This window comes from Hemitrygon akajei, chromosome 7, assembly GCF_048418815.1.
Source record: "Hemitrygon akajei chromosome 7, sHemAka1.3, whole genome shotgun sequence".
NCBI lineage: Eukaryota > Metazoa > Chordata > Chondrichthyes > Myliobatiformes > Dasyatidae > Hemitrygon > Hemitrygon akajei.
In genome coordinates, this window is record NC_133130.1 from 35249510 (window position 1) to 35267522 (window position 18013).

Genomic DNA, 18013 nt, shown 5'->3' on the forward strand with positions numbered 1-18013 from the left:
TACAAACGCATATGTGTATTTATAATTACATCGTATAAATGTGAATTATGAAGTGGCACAAATTGACAGTTCCCTTTCCATCATTATTAATAAAATCACAATGTAAATGTAGAAAGATCTTGGTATCCCCAACATTTTCTGAGTTTATTTCAGATTTCAAACATTTGCAGCTTATTTTCCAACAGGAAGGAGAAGTCTTGCACTTATGCATCAATGTTTAGATTTATGGATGTTCCGTAGTGTTTTTCAATTTGAACTTTGTAATCCAGGAAAAATGGCAACCAATTTCTGCACATTGCTAGCAAAATGATAATGATTAAATAATGCATTAATTTTGATAACTTTTACCACAGCTCAATTTTTGATAACTTAAGATAACAGACTGGGCCGCAATTTATCCTTGTCCTGTTATATCTGTGTTGATTAAAAGAAAAAATAGGCTTGGATGTATAACAGGTGGTATTTATGCTGCCATCTGCTTTATACCCCCATGGTTTAAACACACCTTACATTGAATTTATAATTTAGTTTATGATCATGATTGCAAGTTTTCAAATAGTACTAAAGTATTCAAATTTCAAAATAATAGCATTTATAAATGCAAACTCGCTTTAATTTTTCCTGCTTTTTGTTGTATATTTCATCTTTGTTTGAAATTAACAGAGTTATACTGATATATTGATAGCTCTCTGTTCTGTCATGCAGGTATCATTTTTCATAGCTGAATCCCAGGAGCTAACCACAGACAAGAAAATGACAATGTTCTGGAGAAAGGAGGAGAATGGGACTAATTGGAAAGTGCTTTCAGATTGCACAGATGCAGGATGAGCAGTTTCCATCTCTGCCATCATTTTATGGTAACATTGGAGGTGAGCCTCAGACGGTCAAACTGCTGAACTATGTATTCATAAGATGGCCATCAGGAATTGAGATTTGCCCCACCAGCGTGTGAACCTCAAGTCTTCCCAAAGAGCACTATAAGTGAAAAATGCTGCAATTACTCTCATAATCTCATTCCACATGAGGTTTAGAATTTGCTTAAGTGTTTTAATAAAATTGTATTGATTTATTTTTATGTCCTATACAATGCTGAATGAATGCACATTCTGTGGTCAGTTATTTCAAATTCTGATCATGATCTATTGAGCTGCTTAGTGTGTGGGATTCTGTATTTTACAAGGAGTGCAGAAGGCCTGTAGCTTTAATTGCTTATAAATCTGCTTCATTCTCATTTCACTGACAGCCTGATACAATGCACATCTCTAAACAGAAATAGAATGAGCTTTATTTTACAATGTTTGCAGTCAGGCTGAAGTCAGACACTAGTAGTATATATAGTCTAGTTCATTTAAGAGTCAGCTTGTTAATAAAATGGTGCTCCAAAAATGAAACCACTTTACTTTTTCACTCTTGTAGTTAATTTCACTTCCATTTTTCTGTTCAGATTTCAAAGTTCAATTTATTATCAGAGTGCATACGTGTCATCACATACAACCCTGAGATTCTTTATCTGTGGGCATACTATATAACAGTAACTGTAAGCAGGATTAATAGACAACAATCTGTGCAAATGCAAACATAAATAAATACCAATAAAAAGGAGCATGAAATAACAAGATAAAGAGTCCTTAAAATGAGACCATCGGTTATGGTAACATCAGAAGGAGAAAGTGTAGTTATCCCTTTTTGTTCAAGAGCCTGATGGTTGAGGTTCTTGAACCTGGTGGCATGAATCATGAGGCACCTGTACCTTCTACCTGATGGCACCTGAGAGAAAAGAGCATGGCCTGGGTGGTGAAGATCTTTGATAATGGATGCTGCTTTTCTACGACAACATTTCATGTGGATGTGCTCAATAGATAGGAAGGTTTTACCCATTATGTACTGGACCAAATCCATTACCTCCTATAGGATTTTCCACTCAAAGGAATTGGTGTTCAAATACCTGGCCGTAACGCAGCCGGTCAGCACACATTCGGCCACGCATCTATAGAAGTTTCCCAAGGTTTTTGATGACATGTTGAATCTCGGCAGACTACTGAAGATGTAGAGGCACTGTCGTGCTTCCTTTGCAATTATATTTATATGATTTTAAGTGATTTGTTGAATTCCATGGTATAGCAAATGAAATTCACTATGCCTGATGAAACATTGTAGGAGAAATGTAATAATACTGGAAAGGAGGTTCTTAAGGATCTCACCGGAATATAAATAACTTTCAGACATTTAAATTTGTATCAGCTTGGTCTGTTGTAACTGGAACAGAGGAGGCTGAGGTGTGTAAAATTGTGACAGACTTAAATAAAGTGGAAGGAATTAACGTCTTTGGGAGAGAGATGGTATTCATTATCTGAAAGGATGTTATAGGTAGATAATCTCATCATCGTTAAAAAGAACTTGAGAAAATGATTTAATAGGTTATATTCCATGCCTTTGAAAAAAGGGCTCCAGTGCTGCCAGAGTTGTGTTTTTTCTTTTTTATTCTGAGTTCTAGAGTCATTTTCACATTGTTCTTTGTACCATTGAACATAATTTCAGCAAAATATAAAATAAATTTCTTTTGACTTTAAATGTGGAGACTTGCAGATGAACCAGGGTCTGTGGGTACTATGCCATTTCAAGAATCTAACTAACTGGTGAAATCTTTCAATCATGCCAAAGCATATTAGCATTTTCCTCCCTAGGTTCCATTGAAAAGCTGCCTGGAATCCACACTAATTTTTTAAACTCCTCTTATGCTGCGGGGTTCTACAGACAAGCATATAGGCACAGACAAATAATTTAGGGGTGGCACACCTTGTAGCACTGCACCTCCACAGCTCCAGCCACCTGGGTCCAATTAATCTTTGGTGCTATCTACGAAGAACTTATACACCATATCCTTACTGTGACTGCATAGGTTTCCCCAGATGGTCCCATTTTCTTCCACATCCAAAAGATGTGGGTGGTTAACTGGCCATTATAAGTGTGTCAAGTGTTTAGGTGAGTGAATGGGAATGAGGGAAAATAAAAATGGGATTAATGTAAGTAGGTGTTTGATGGTCAGGTTATGCTCTGTGGGCCAAAGAACCACATTTCCATGCTCTGGCTCTGTGGCTCTATAAATTTGATATTATTTCAATGGCTGGTTTTAGAGTCATGACCACTATTATTAACCCCCCCCTTCCTAACAATTGTCAATTTAAAACAAATTTAATTAGTGATACTGGTATTTAATTAGTAATTTTATTTTTAGGTATTTGCACAGTTTCTTATGGATATCCTAAGGGAAAACATCAGGGGAAATGTTAACAAAAACATCTTTTATCACTAAAGGAAAGTTACAGATTTTGAAAATCTGAAATAAAAACAGATTATACTGGAAACTCTTCAAGTCTAGCAGCATCTGTGCAAATGGAAATTGTTAACATGTTGTTAACAAAACTGTGGAAGAGGGAGAGAAAAATTAGTATTAGGGAGTAGAGAAGAATGAGGAGGAATGCTTAGAACACGGTGAATGTTTCTGATAGGCTGAGACTTGACAATGTGACAGTTAAGCTGCAGTTAAAATCAGATTAAATTTCTTTGCATAATATTTTGCTTGGTGATAGGAAACTGAGGGCAGTCGGTGAGGATTGTCTTTCTGACTGCAGCACAGGGATAGATGTTAGGACTTTTACTTGGGTGGAAGGGGAAGATGGTTTGTCATAGTGATGAAGTCATAAACAGAAAAGAAGGTGATCTAAGGGTACAGTACAATTTCAGCGGTAAAGTTGGGCAGTGGTGGCAGATGAAAGTAAATCCATTCAATTGTGAGGAAATGCATTTTAGGGTGTCAAATTCTAGCAGGAAGTAGACAATAAATGCAGAGACCTTAGGAGTGTTGATATACAGAGAGACGTTATGATGCTAGTTCATTCTTCCCTGAAAGTGGCAACACAAGTGGATAGGGCGATGAAGAAGGCATTTTGATGCTTGCCCTCATAGGCTGAGGCACTCAGTGTGAGAATTGGGACATTGTGTTGTAGTTATATGAAATATTGGTTCCAAGCCACACTTGGAGTATTATGTACAACTCTAGTCACCACTCTACAGGGAGTAGGAGACTGATAGAATGGCAATCAGGAAATTGTGAAGGGAATGATCCCTCCACCATGTCTTGTGGTGGAACCTTACAGAAGTTGGTAGAAATTGCAAAGGATGATGTATTGAATGTGGAGGCAGGTGGGATGAAAGGAAAGGACCGGAAGTTGTGCTTGGTACAGCAGAGACTTGAGAGTGGAGGTATGGAAATAGATGGGATGCGATCAAGGGATCTAATCCAACAGGTAAAGGGCAAGTCATAGTTCAGGAAGGCTTTAATCAAATTCTCTAACTTCAGGTAACTTGCTTCTTTGTCTATATTGGAAGTGGATGTTTTTGCCATTCATTATATTGGGTCTTTTTTTTAGTATAGTGTGCTTGCTGGGCAAGTCCCACAGCCTTAACCATTTCCAATACATTACACGGACAAGGAAGTTTAATCTGATTTTAACTGCTATTTAATACTGGGCTATCTGGTCTTACCCATCTCTACCCCATCATTTCTGCTATCTAAAGCCAACTTGTTTTCAGTCTTAAACTGGTCTGAGAAAAGGATCCTGGACCTACAACTTTAACTGTTTCTCTTTTCATCAATGCCACTTGACCTGCTTTGCATTTCTTGCTTTTATTTATTTTCGCCATTGTCAGGATCAGTGTGAATTAGCCTGATGCAAAAGAATTCTACGCATCAAAATTCAAATTATATGTATTATCAAAGTATGTATATGTTACCATATATCAACTTGAGATTTACTTTCTAGCAGATGTTTATGGGGAAAAAATAAATAAATTAAATTTTACAAGGTACTATACAAGACTAACTGCAAACAAAAAAAATTGCCCAGAGCATGTATTGTAAAGAGTCTTTGAAAGTGGTCTGTAGGTTGTGGAATCAGTTCACATATACTATGATTTAACTGTAATCTCCAGAAAATGGTTTTTAAATTCCCTGTGCATGATGTTGCTACAGTATCTTGTAGTGGGCACTTTCTAAATTCAAATTTGTATGAAGTCACATTTTTTAATGACAGAGAAGAAGAGCATTTCTTCCATTAAGCCGAACCATTTAGCAAAGGTGGAAGGGTAGTGTGTTTACCAATTCTACAAGAAATGCTGAACCTCCTTATGTTAACAATTTACACTATAGCTAATGATATAATTTTTAATCGAGTGGAAACGTATTGTAATGCACATATTTGTTTAATTTAAATGCTCCCTACCACAGAAATGGGATTAATCCAGAGCAACTGGGTTTGAGTACTTATTCAACATAATTTATGTGTTTTGATGTTTCCAAATTTAGTATTTATTGACAAGACAACTGTTATTAAACAGCTCTTTGTAGCAAGGATGAGATTTATTTTGCTTGTTACTTGAGCAAAATTATGAACTGACCTGAAAATGATACCCTTGAGCTGAAGGTCCAGTTATCACTCACCTGTTTGTTATAAATACATAGGTTAGACAAATTTTAAATCAATTACCAAAATGAAGTGCAACCTGTAATTTTAATTTTCAGTATCTTCTTTTGAAGATTATCTGACAAGTTCATGGTAAGATCAGTGAAAGCAGCTTTGTGAGACACACATTGTCCAAGCACCACAAAAGCTAGTGGAATCTGCTTTTTGATGGCCTTAAACCCACAGATTAGCCAGCCAGGCACACAAATAACAGCACAGATCTAACTGCTTTGTTATTTATCAGTAGGTTGATGAGATTTTTGACTATTTACTATTTGAATACATTTGAAAGTAGTAATCTAGTTAGATTTTGATTTGTTTGAAGACTGGAGAATAGCAAATGTTGTTCCCTTGCTTACGGACAACAGGGACAAACCTAGGAAATTAAACTTAACGTCAGTGATACAGAAATTGGTGTAGTTTCTTAGGGACAGGGTTTACAGTAGTCGCATTTGGAAAAGCGTGAATTTCTCAGTGAAAATCAGCTTTGTATGGGGCAGGTTCTGTTTCACAACTGAGACTGATTTTTTTGAGAAGGTCACAAATATCATTGATGGTAGGGTTATGGATATTGTCTATGTGGACAACATGGTAAAGCATTGGACAATAGATTGGTCCAGAAGATGAAGTCACGTGGCAAGTTAGTAAATTGGATACAAAATAAGCCTGGTTATAGAAGACGGGGAGGGTTTTTTCTCTGATTGGAGGTCTGTGACCTATGGTATTCTGCAGGGATCAATGCGCAGACTTCTACTATTCGTGATTTCTGGTTCTGGGTGAAAATGTAAGTCGTCTGATTAGTAAGTTTAGAATGGCACAAAAATTGGTGAAGTTGAATACAGCAAAGAATGTTGTCAAAGGATACAGCAGAATATAAATTAATTTGAAATTTAGGTGAAGAAATGGCAGATGGAGTTTAATCCAAACAAATGTAAGATATTGCATTTTGGGGGTTTAGTGGAAAAGGCAAGAATACAGTAAATGGCAGGACCCTTGAGAAGCTTTGATGTAAAGAGGGATTTTGGGTGCAAATACATAACCCCCTGAAATTGGTAACATAAACGGATAGGTTAGTTAAGAAGGTGTATGGTCTGCTTTACTTCATTGGTTGGATCATTGAGTATAAAATTTGAAGTCATGTTGTAGTTTAATTAAACTTTGGTTTGGCTGATTTGGTGTATCATCTGCAATACAGGAAGGACACTGAGGCTTTGGAAAGGATGCAGAGCATGTTCACCGGGATGGTGCCTGGATTGAAGTGTATAAGGGGAGATGGAACAAACTTGGACATTTTTGCTGGAGTGTCAGTGATTGAGTGGGGATATAATAGAAGCATGAGAAGAAGAGAGAGTAGATAAGAGTCCTTCTTCAAGAATAGAAATGTAAAACAGTTTTGAGAGGGAGAACGTTTGAAAGAGATTTACAAGGGAAGTTTTTTTTTAACCATGTTAATGCCTGGAATGCAACAACAGATAACAGAGTGATAAAGACCATGTACAGACAGGTGGGATTAGATGGGTTAGCATTTTGATCAGCAGTGGTGTGATAGGCCTGAGGGCCTGTTCCCATTCTGTACTGTTCTTTGTTCTAAAATAGGTGATAATACTCAAAGCATTTGTGTGGCTGAATTTATGTAATCACTACACTAGTGTCTTCAGGTGCCCAATGTAGCAACAACTAAATTATGCAACTTTAATCAGATGTCTTTGCAGTTAAATGGGATATTAATAATCGTGTTTTTCATGCAATCATTTTCCTATCTTCTAGGCAGAGGTGCTCCATCTTTGAGATAAACCTACACATACAAAATATCCATTAGACAAAAAGTTAACAATATCAAGTTGCCTAGAAGCTAGTGAAAAACACATTACCATCTGATAAATTTGTCTTGTTAAAACTTTTTCCTCACAACATATGTGGCTTACTTCATGAGGGTAAGCTTCATTGTCAGGTTCACTTTTTTTCATATTTACCAGCAACAAAAATAAAAACACTTAAGGGGTGAATTAATTTACAAAAGCAAAAACATAACTGCGTAGACATTGCAGTAAGTTTTAATTACGTAGCAATTTGGAAATCTCTTGGCAAAATGATGAATAGCTTTGGGTAGTGCTTACAGTTGTTGGAGGTAATTAATCGTATCATGGTGACTGGTTCTTCGCTTGTGAACATCAGGAGGGAAGAAGAGTCCTCAGAAGCGATGGCACGATCATTGGTAACTGCAGAGGCCAATTCTGGATCTGCAGACTCTGGAGCAGTAGGGGCACGGGAACAGCTGGGATGCAGGTGCTTGGATCCTTCCTGCACCTCCTCCTCTCTTCAGCATTTGCTCTTCTGGATTCCCCAAAATTCTTAGCTGCTCTATGGATCAGCATTCTCCAGCAGTCTCTGTGACAAGCCAACTGCTGCCACTTGTTGATATTTGTCCGAGAGAGCTGCTGCTTAGGTTGGTCTTTGTACCTCTTGCACGGGGCACCATGATCTCTCTTGCCCTGCAAGAGTTCTCTGTAGAATAGGGCTTTCAGTAACCTGGAGTTGTCCGTGTGAGACACATGGCCTGACCTGCAGAGCTGCTTGAGCTTCTCCAGGGCTTTGTTGTTGTCGACATGAACACAAGACACCTGCCAGCCGATACCAATGTGGAGCAGAGGGAGAGCTGATGGAAACGCTCAAACAACCGGATTTGCTTTCGCTACAAGACCCAGTTTCACTTTGGACCCGTGTTGTGATGACGACAGCCCTGTACATCTGGCTTTTTGTGGACAGATGCTGCTGGTGGTTCTTCCGCACACATTTCTGGAGGCACTGCTGACTCTGGCAATTCGATTGTCAAAGTCCCTTACTATCTTAGTGTTGGAGATGACGCTGTCCAGGTTTGTGAATTGCTCCACCGTGGTGAGAGGGTGGTTGTCAATGGCGATCCGAGGTGGGTTAGCCACAAGGCGGCTTCTGATGGAGGATCATTGTTTTCTTCAGACCGACCATTAACCTGAAAGCCCTTGCAGCCTTGGCAACTTGAGCAACTGCAGCCTGTAGTGCATCATAAAGAATGATAAATAGCTAGTAAATAAACTGTGTGTTTTGGCTCTCAGCTAATCATGAGTGCCACAGTAGCATAGCGGTTATTGTGGTGCTATTACAGCTCAGGGCGTTCAAGAGTTCAATTCTGACACTGTTCTGTAAGGAGTCTCTGCATGGATTTTCTCTGAGCTCTCTGGTTTCCTCCCACAGTCCAAAGACGTACCGGGGGGTTAATTGGTTATTGAAAATTGTCCCATGATTAGGTTCGGGTTAATCGTGCTCGTTGGGTTGCTGGGGCAGCATGGCCTGAAGAGCCTACTCCGCACTGTGTTGATAAATAAATAATAACTAGGGGCGAGTGAGAGCAACACCTTGCAGGGTGGGAGCCATTTGAAAACTGCAAGTCTCATCGGAATTGAGTCACTGTTTGAAGTAGCAAGTGATAGAGCAACATCTTGCAGGGTGGGAGCCATTTGAAAACTGCATGTCTGGTCAGGAGTGAGTCATTATTCAAGCCAATAAAAAGAAAGGAGGTATAAGTGGAGCAGCCATTGTGTGAGTGGGGCAGTGTTAGAGTGGTCTGACATTTTGGCTCAGCAGGCTTAAGTGAGAACAGGCTTGGGCAAGCTCCAGGTAAGATTCCAGTAAGTTTTTAAAAAAAACATGTTAATACATAGCTAGTATTCTGAGAATAGGTCCAGAGTTACTGGTATGTTCCTTGTGTGAGATGTGGGAACTTTGGGAGACCTCCAGTCTCTCTGATAACTCATACGGGAGAATGAAGAGATAACAGATAGGAGCTTTCAGGGAGCTAGTCACCCCTACATTTTAGGAGGCAGGTGCCTGGGTGACTGTCAGGAGAGGGAAAGGGAATAGACAGCCAGTACACAATACTCCTGTGGCTGTTCCCCTCAATCACTTTGTATTCCTCTGGCAAGGAACGACCTACCAAGGAGCAACAGCAGTAAGTAGGTCTCTGGCACTGAGTCTGGATCTGCAGCTTAGCAGGGAGGGGGAGAAAAACATGAACTGTAGTGATAGGGGATTTGTTGCTTTGGAGGACAGAAAGGAGATTCTGTTGATGACAGTGAGATTCCCAGATGGCTTGTTGTCTCCTGGGTGCCAGGGTCAAGGACATCTTGGATCACGTCCATGGTATTCTTAAATTGGAGATTGAGCATGCAGAGATCGTGTTCCATGTCAGTACCAATGACATGGATAGGATGAATAACAAGTTCCTGTAAAATGAATTCAGGGAATTGGGTGCTAAGTTAAAGGCCATGATGTCCAGGGCTGTGATCTCAGGATTGGGACCCATGCCACGTGCTAGTGAGGCCAGAAATATGAAGATCATGCAGTCAAAACATGGCTAAGGAGTTGGTACTGGAAGGGGAGGGGGAGATGCATCAGATTTTTGGATCATTGAATCAGGGAAGATGGAACCTGTACACAAGAGATAGTTTGCACCTGAACAAGAGTGGGACTAATATCCCAGCAGGAAGGTTTGCTGTGCTGCACTGCAGGGGTGGGGAGAGGGGTAAACTAGAGTGGCAGGGAGATGGAAACCAGAGTGTCAGAACAGGTAATGGAGTGGTTGTGGAGAAAGGTGTTCTTAAGCCTTACATACAAGGTCTGCAATCAAATGGTTGAGCATGGTGCGACTAATGTTCTGAACTGCATATATTTCAATTCAAGGAGTATTGTGGAAAGGTGTATGAGGTTAGGGCATGGATCAGCTCATGGAATTATGATATTGTAGTCTTTACTGAGATTTGGTTGTAGAAGAGGCAGGATTGGCAACTCAGTGTTCCGGGGTTTAATTGTTTAAATGTGATAGAGTGGGAGGGGCTAAAGGGGGAGGAATGGCATTACTAGGCAGGGAATATGTCAAGGCAGTGCTCAGTCAGGACAGACTGGAGAGCTCGTCTGGTGAGGCTGTCTGGGTAGAAATGAGGAATAAGAAAGGTACGACCATGTTAATGGGATATTATAGACCACCCAGAAGTCTGCGAGATTTAGAGGAGGAAATTTGTAGCGAGATCACATTCCGTTACAAGTAGGTGATTTTAACTTTCAGACAGACAGACAGACAGACATACTTTATTGATCCCGGGGGAAATTGGGTTTCGTTACAGCCGCACCAACCAAGAATAGTGAAGAAATATAGCAATATAAAACCATAAATAATTAAATAATAATAAGTTAATCTTGCCAAGTGAAAATAAGTCCAGGGCCAGCCTATTGGCTCAGGGTGTCTGACACTCTGAGGGAGGAGTTGTAAAGTTTGATGGCCACAGGTAGGAATGACTTCCTATGACGCTCAGTGTTACATATTCCACATATGTGTTCCACATATTGCCTGGGACTCCCGTGCAATAAAAGGGTTGGATGGTAAAAGTGTGATACCAGATCTCCTATTAGGGAGTGAGGCAGGGCAGGTGACAGAAGTTTGTGTGGGGTAACACTTTGGATCTAGTGATCATAATGTTTTATTAGTTGGAAAATGGGCTGAAAAATGGCAGATGGAATTTAATGCAAACTTGTTGCACTTTAGGAGGACTGACCAGGGTAGGGTATATTTGGCATATTGGCCTTCATAAATCAATGTATTGAGTTTTGGAGTTGGGATGCTGTGTTGAAATTGTATAAGATGTTGGTGAGGCCTAATTTGAAGTATTGTGTGTAGTTTTGGTCACCTCCCTACAGAAAAGATATAAATAAGATTGAGAGAGTGCAGAGAAAACTTATAATGATGTTGCTGGGATTTGAGGACCTGAGTTATAGGGAGAGGTTGAATAGCTTGGATCTTTATTCCTTAGAACGTAGAAGATTAAGGGAAGATTTAATAGAGGTACTGTATACACAATTATAAGGGGTATAGATAGGGTAAATGCATGCAGGCCTTTCCAACTGAGGTTGGGTGTGACTACAACTAGAGGTAATGGGTTAAGGATGAAAGGTGAAATGTTTAAAGGGAAACATGAGGGGAAACTTCTTTGTTCTGAGGGTAGTGAGTGTATGGAATGAGCTGCCAGTGGAAGTGGTGGATGCAGGGTAAATTTTGCCATTTAAGAAAAACTTAGATAGGTACACAGATGGTAGGGGTATGGAGGGCTATGGCACAGGTGCAGGTCAATGGGTTGAGGCTGATTAATGGTTTGGCACTGAATAGATGGGCTGAAGGGCTTGTTTCTATGCTGTAATGTTTTATGACTAAAGGCAGCATCCGTTATTAAGGACCTCCAGTACCCAGGGCATGCCCTTTTCTCACTGTTATCATCAGGTAGGAGGTACAGAAGCCTGAAGGCACACACTCAGTGAATCAGGAAAGGCTTCTTCCCCTCTGCCATCAGATAAATGGACATTGAACCCTTGAACACTACCTCAGTTTTTTTTAAATATAATTTATGTTTTTTGCATGATTTTTAATCTATTCAATATACGTATACTGTAATTTATTTATTATTTTATTTTGTTTTTTTCTTCTATATTATGTATTGCATTGAACTGCTGCTGCTAAGTTAACAAATTTCACGTCACATGCCAGTGATAATAAACCTGATTCTAATACTGATTCTGACTTTATCTCTACCTGTGTGAGCCACACAAACTGGGAAAGTTGGGTTCTGACTTCCAATCTAAATTTTTGAGATTTAACCAGTACAAAATTAAGGTATAAAATTATTTTTTTAAGTAAGGATTGGAAAAAATGTTAGTTTTTAAAATGCAAAAGTCTGTTATGAGGCATATCCGCTGTCAGTAGAGCAAGGATTTCTGATTTGTTATCCTGGTCATTCCCTATTTCCACTACTTTTATGAGGCACTGATTTTGTTTCATCCACCACCTTTAAAGGCTTGAATTCCACATCAAATCACTCTTGTTCTCAGTTAGTTCAGCACAGGTCTTGGACTAAACCAAGTACTAAACTACCTCTATTGTTCCATAGGTTATGTATTTACCCATAAACCACTGCAGTCCAATAATTTCATAATGTGTTAGAAATACTGCCCAGTTGATATACAAGCTGCAAGTACAGTATATCGCCTGGATTTTATCAGTCTTGATGACTGAGGACATGACAAGCGAACTGGTAGCATAAAAATCTGCAGTTGTTTATGGAACATTGTAACATTCAACTCACTTACTTTCTTATTATGAACATTAAATTCTGTACACGAGTTGTACAGATCTTTTAAAATCCCTTTTTTAATTTTACATAAGAAATAGGAGGAGGAGTAGACCATCTGGCCCATCGAGCCTGCTCCACCATTCAACAAAATCATGGCTGATCTGACCATGGACTCATCTCCACCTACCTGCCTTTTCCCCATAAACCTTAATTCTCCTACTATGCAAAAATCTATCCAATCCTGTTCTAAATATATTTACTGAGGTAGCCTCCACTGCTTCATTGGGCAGAGAATTCCACAGATTCATCATTCTCTGGGGAAAAGCAGTTCCTCCTCACCTCCATCCTAAATCTACTCCAACGAATCTTGAGGCTATGTCCCCTAGTTCTAGTCTCACCTACCAGTGGAAACAACTTTCTATCGTATCTAACCTTTTCATAATTACATATGATTCTATAAGATCTCCTCTCATTCTTCTGAATTCCAGCTAGTACAGTCCCAAACAACTCAATCTCTTCTTTGTAATGTAAATCCTTCTTTGTAAATTGGAAGCAACCATCTTTCTGAAGAAAACAATTAATTCATTCTCAATGTAGAAATGGAGAAATAAGAGTCTGCAGATGCAAGAATCTGAAGCAACAAACAAGAAGCTGGAGGAACTCAGTGGATCTGATTATCCCTGGAGGGAAACATACCATTGATGTTTCGAGTCAGACCTTTCATATGGATTTGGAAAGTTAAATCAATGGCAGAATATACACGATAAATAGCAGGGTCCTGAGGAAAGTTGTTGAGCAGGGAGGTTTGGTTCCCTGGAAATGGTGAGGAAGGCATATGATTGACCTGCTTTCATTGATCAATTCATTTAGTGCAAGATTTGAACCTTATGTTGTTGTTAAGCCACACTTTGGAGTGTTGTGTACAGTTCTGGTCACTGTACTGTAGGAAAGATGTGATTAAGCTGGAGAGGGTGTAGCAAAGATCCACAAGGATGCTGCAGGCTTGAATTAGAAGGAGAGATTGGATAGGCTGGGACTGTTTTTGCTGAAACAAAGGAGGCTGAGAAGACATAAAATAATGAGGGGCATAGATAGCTGGTGTCTGGTTCCCATTATATGGATATACTGTAGATAACTGGATTGAGCTGTCAGAGGAGATGGTAGGAACAGTTAAGAGCAATCTGGACAGGTCATGAATAAGCAAGGTACAAAGGAGGATGGAATTAATGTAAGCAAGTGGGTTTAGTATAGATGGGCACCATGGTCATTGAGCTTGTCAGATCCTCTCCTATCAGATTCCCCCTCCTCCATCTCTTTATCTTTTTTACCAATCAACTTCCCAGCTCTTTACTTCATCCCCTCCCCTTCTCCCTGTTTCACTTATCACCTACCACCTTGTACTTCTTCCTAACCTACCCCACCTTGTTACACTGATTTCTCAGCTTTCTTTCCAGTCCTGATGAAGGCTCTCAGCCCAAAATGTCAACTGTTTACTCTTTTACATAGATGTCGTGTGGCCTGCTGAGTAACTCTTACTGAGTTATGTGTGCTGCTATGGTCATAAAGCTGCACAGTAGAGAAAAAGTTCCTTTAACCCAACCGACCCATGCTGGTCATGACATCCTCCCTGAAAGTCCCAGTTGCCTGCACTCAGCCCATAACCCTCCAAAGCTTTTGAATCTTAAGTACTGTACCTATCCAAAAACTTCTTGAATGTTTCGATTATACCTGCCTTAACTAATTCCTCTGGCAGGCAGCTCATTCCAAATACTCATTACTCTCTGTCTAAAGAAGTTACTTATCAGGTCTCTTAAATCTCTCCCTTCATATCTTGTATCTGTGCCCTCTAGTTTTTGGACTCCCCAACCTTGGGGGAAAGGCTATGACCATCCACCATATCCATAGCACTAATGATTTTATAACTTCTATGAGATCACCCCTCATTGTCCTGTGCTCCAAGGAATAAAAATCCAGCATGACTGACACCTTCCTATAACTTAGTCCCTCTTGTCCAGGCAGCACCCTCGTAAATCTTTTCTACACCCTCTTCAGTTTGACAATGTCTTTTTTCTAACAGGATAATCAACACTGCAACAATTTGTATAACTGCAACATAATGTCCCTACTCCCAATCTCGGTGACCTGACCAAAGAAGACCAGCATGTTAAATGCCTTCTTCACCACCCTGTCTACTTGCCTGGTCACTTACATCAAACTGTGCATTTGTACTCCCAGGTTCCTCAGTTCCATAACATTCCTTAGTGCCCTGCTTCTCCTGTTTCTGAGCTGTAAGCTCCATGACTGTGTTTGCAGTGCAGTGTTCTGAATCTTAGCTATGCAATCGAGAAGAGCCCTTTGGAGAAATTGAGAAGACTTGCACTCTGCTGCTGCCAGAAGCCTTGTGATGGCCAGTACTGCAGCATCATTGGAACATGAACATGCATCTCGGGCACAGGCAATATGCAGCAGAAACCAAGGGAAGTAGAAATAGAAAGTCATCCAAACAAGAATGAGGGTATCAATTCTGTTTATTTTGTGGTTGGAGGTTTTAAAAGCATTGAATTTGTATCATAGTTATTCAATTGTCATAAGCATACAGTTGCTACCTTAGATGAATTTCAGTTCTGGCCACCTCATTACAGAAAGGATCTAAGAGGGTGCAGAGGATATTCACCAGGCTGATGCCTGAATTAGAAAGCATGTCTTGTAAGGATAGGGTGAATAAGCTAGGACTTCTCTCTTTGGAGGGATGGAGGTTGAGAGGTGACTTGGTAGTGGCGTACAAGATGAAATGTGGCACAGATAAAGTGGACAGTTGTACTGTTCTATGTTCTAATGATAGGTGCTTTTCTTTTCTGCAGGTACAATTTTGGATGAGAGCTGAAAATTTGCCCAATGACTATATTTCACAGAAAGTGCAAAATAAGTGCTGAAAGCTGTGGGTGCTGTTTATCTCAGTGTGATGCGGCAGTGAATTTTATGGATCTATATAATTCTTGCTTCTTCTGCACTAATGAATCACCGGTTTGTACAAAGAAAGTGAACTCCACTACAAGTTTCTGTAAGTGCCATTTCTCACATGCATTTGTGTAGAGCATCACAACTGTTGTCACTGATAATAAAATAACTGGGCAAGGAGCATATGCATTCTTACTACTCAAATACATATCATTTACATATGCACAAGGAGAACAGCATGGTCCCTGTCAGCATAGCCTGATATTTTTGTACAGAATTTGGTTGTCAGTTACGGATATTGACAATTTGGTAAATTGTATGTTTGAATTCCTTACTTTCAAGATCAATCGCATTTACAATAGAGGTGTTAAATGTCAATTAAAACTACAAGCTGACGACTAATGATACTTTGAAGTTAGTATAGCAATTGTCTCTTAGTTTTTTTTATGAAATTCCAATCACTATACTAATGTACAATCATTTTACAAATCAAAAGACCAGGCAAATTATAACTAATATATACTAAACTAACACATTCCCATCCTCCTCATGGTATTCAACTCCCATGGTGTCCAATGGTCCCACAACACTTCCGTGTTAGCCGAGGATGTCGCTTGTTCTTTTTTGACAGCTAACTGGGCACATAACATACCTCCTTAACATTGCTAGGCAGTCAGGACCGTTTGCTGCCAGTCTCCTGGACCCTAGGTTGGCAACCTTAGCCAGCCCCAGAAGCAGGTTAACTAGGATATCCTCCTCTCTTCCTGCCCCACCCCTCACTTACTGGATGATCAAAGGTGAAGAGGATGGGGCTTTGACTCTTAGTTGTTGGGTGTGTTTCACATCTTCCTGTTATTTCTATTTCATTTGTCTCTAGCACCCACTACTGTGTAAAGGAAAGTTTCTAGGTTGATGAAGTGCTGCCACAAACGAACAGTGTTACTCTGGGGCCAAGGTGCAAAACACTCTACCAACAGTCATATACAGTAGCCCATATAGCCCATATAAGATATCAGTAACATAAAGAGGTTCCTCATCTTCAAGGGGATTCTGAAACCAAAGCAGGGGCAGAGGGAACTGTGTAAACTCCAGACAGAGTTGCAGCGATTTCTGCTTCTGCAGTTGAAGGGGGTGGATGTCAGGGAGGAATTACGAGAGGTGAAGAGCCGGCAAGCCCAGCACTTTGCCACCGAATCCTCCAAGATCATCTTCCGATCAAGGGTCCAAACAGTGGAACAGGACGAGACGAGCTCACGCTGCTTCTTCCAAAAGGTCCACAGAGGGAGCTCTGTGATCCACAAGGTTAAGGAAGAGAACGGCTCAGTCATGTCCTCGCAGACAGACATATTGAGGATCTGTAGGTCCTTCTATGCCAGTCAGTATGACAAAGGCCACAGGCACCACAGCCTCCCACAACTTTCTGTCGTCTATCACGCAGGACTTAGACGACATCAAGCAGGAGAGTCTGGACCAGCCACTGACCCTGGACGAGCTGACAGGCTCCATCTGTTCCTTTCAATTGAGTAAGACTCCCGGAAGTGACGGCTTACTGGTTGAGTTGAATTCGGCTCTGTGGAACTAGATGGGTCCAGACCTGCTGGAAATGTACAACACTATGCTTCTAGCCGGCAGCATGTCGGAATCCATGAGGAAGGGCATCATCACCCTCATCTACAAGCAGAAGGGCGAAAGGGATGACATTAAAAATTGGAGGCCCATATTACTCCTGAATGTGGACTACAAGATCATGTCCAAGGCTATCGCCAACAGGATCAAGTCTGCTCTAGGACAGCTGATCCACCAGGACCAAACCTGTGCTGTACTGGGCCGGAAGATCTCGGACAGCCTTGCGCTGCTGAGGGACACTATCACCTACGTGCAGGACAGGGGTGGACGCCTGCCTGGTCAGATTGGATCAGGAGAAAGCCTTCAACAGGTTATCACACACATACATGAAGAATCAGAATCAGAATCCTTTATAATAGCCAAGTATGAGGACACATACAGGGAATTTGATGCCGGTTTCCCTGAGCTCTCTCTGTACAGAATTAAAAGCAAACAAAAACAATAGTGCAAATAATCATAAACTATATACAATGAGGTCCACCTCATTGAATGTACAGGTGGACTTGATTTATAATGGACTAAAATTCAAGTGTTCGTAAGACTGATGGCATACGGAAAGAAACTGTTCTTGTACCTATTTGTCCTGGCATACAGTGATCTAAAGCGCCTACCAGAAGGAAGGAATTGGAACAGGTGATATCCAGGGTGTGATGAGTCTACAATAATGCTGCTTGCTTGCTAGAATGAAGGATGGGATTTGGAGAGGGAATCAGGAATTGGATCAAACTGCTCTACACAGACATGTGTAGTGCAGTC

At 40.4% G+C, this 18013-nt stretch overlaps 1 long non-coding RNA gene across 4 annotated transcripts in view; it reads left to right on the plus strand.

Annotated features, from left to right (window-relative positions):
* Positions 1-18013, plus strand: part of LOC140730341 (uncharacterized) — a 137542-nt gene that overhangs the window by 80341 nt on the left and 39188 nt on the right. For all 4 annotated transcript variants that reach the window (XR_012099564.1, XR_012099561.1, XR_012099562.1 and 1 more), the window contains 2 exons: positions 706-869; positions 15535-15734. This is a non-coding gene — a long non-coding RNA (uncharacterized lncRNA). The remainder of the gene's footprint in view (positions 1-705; positions 870-15534; positions 15735-18013) is intronic.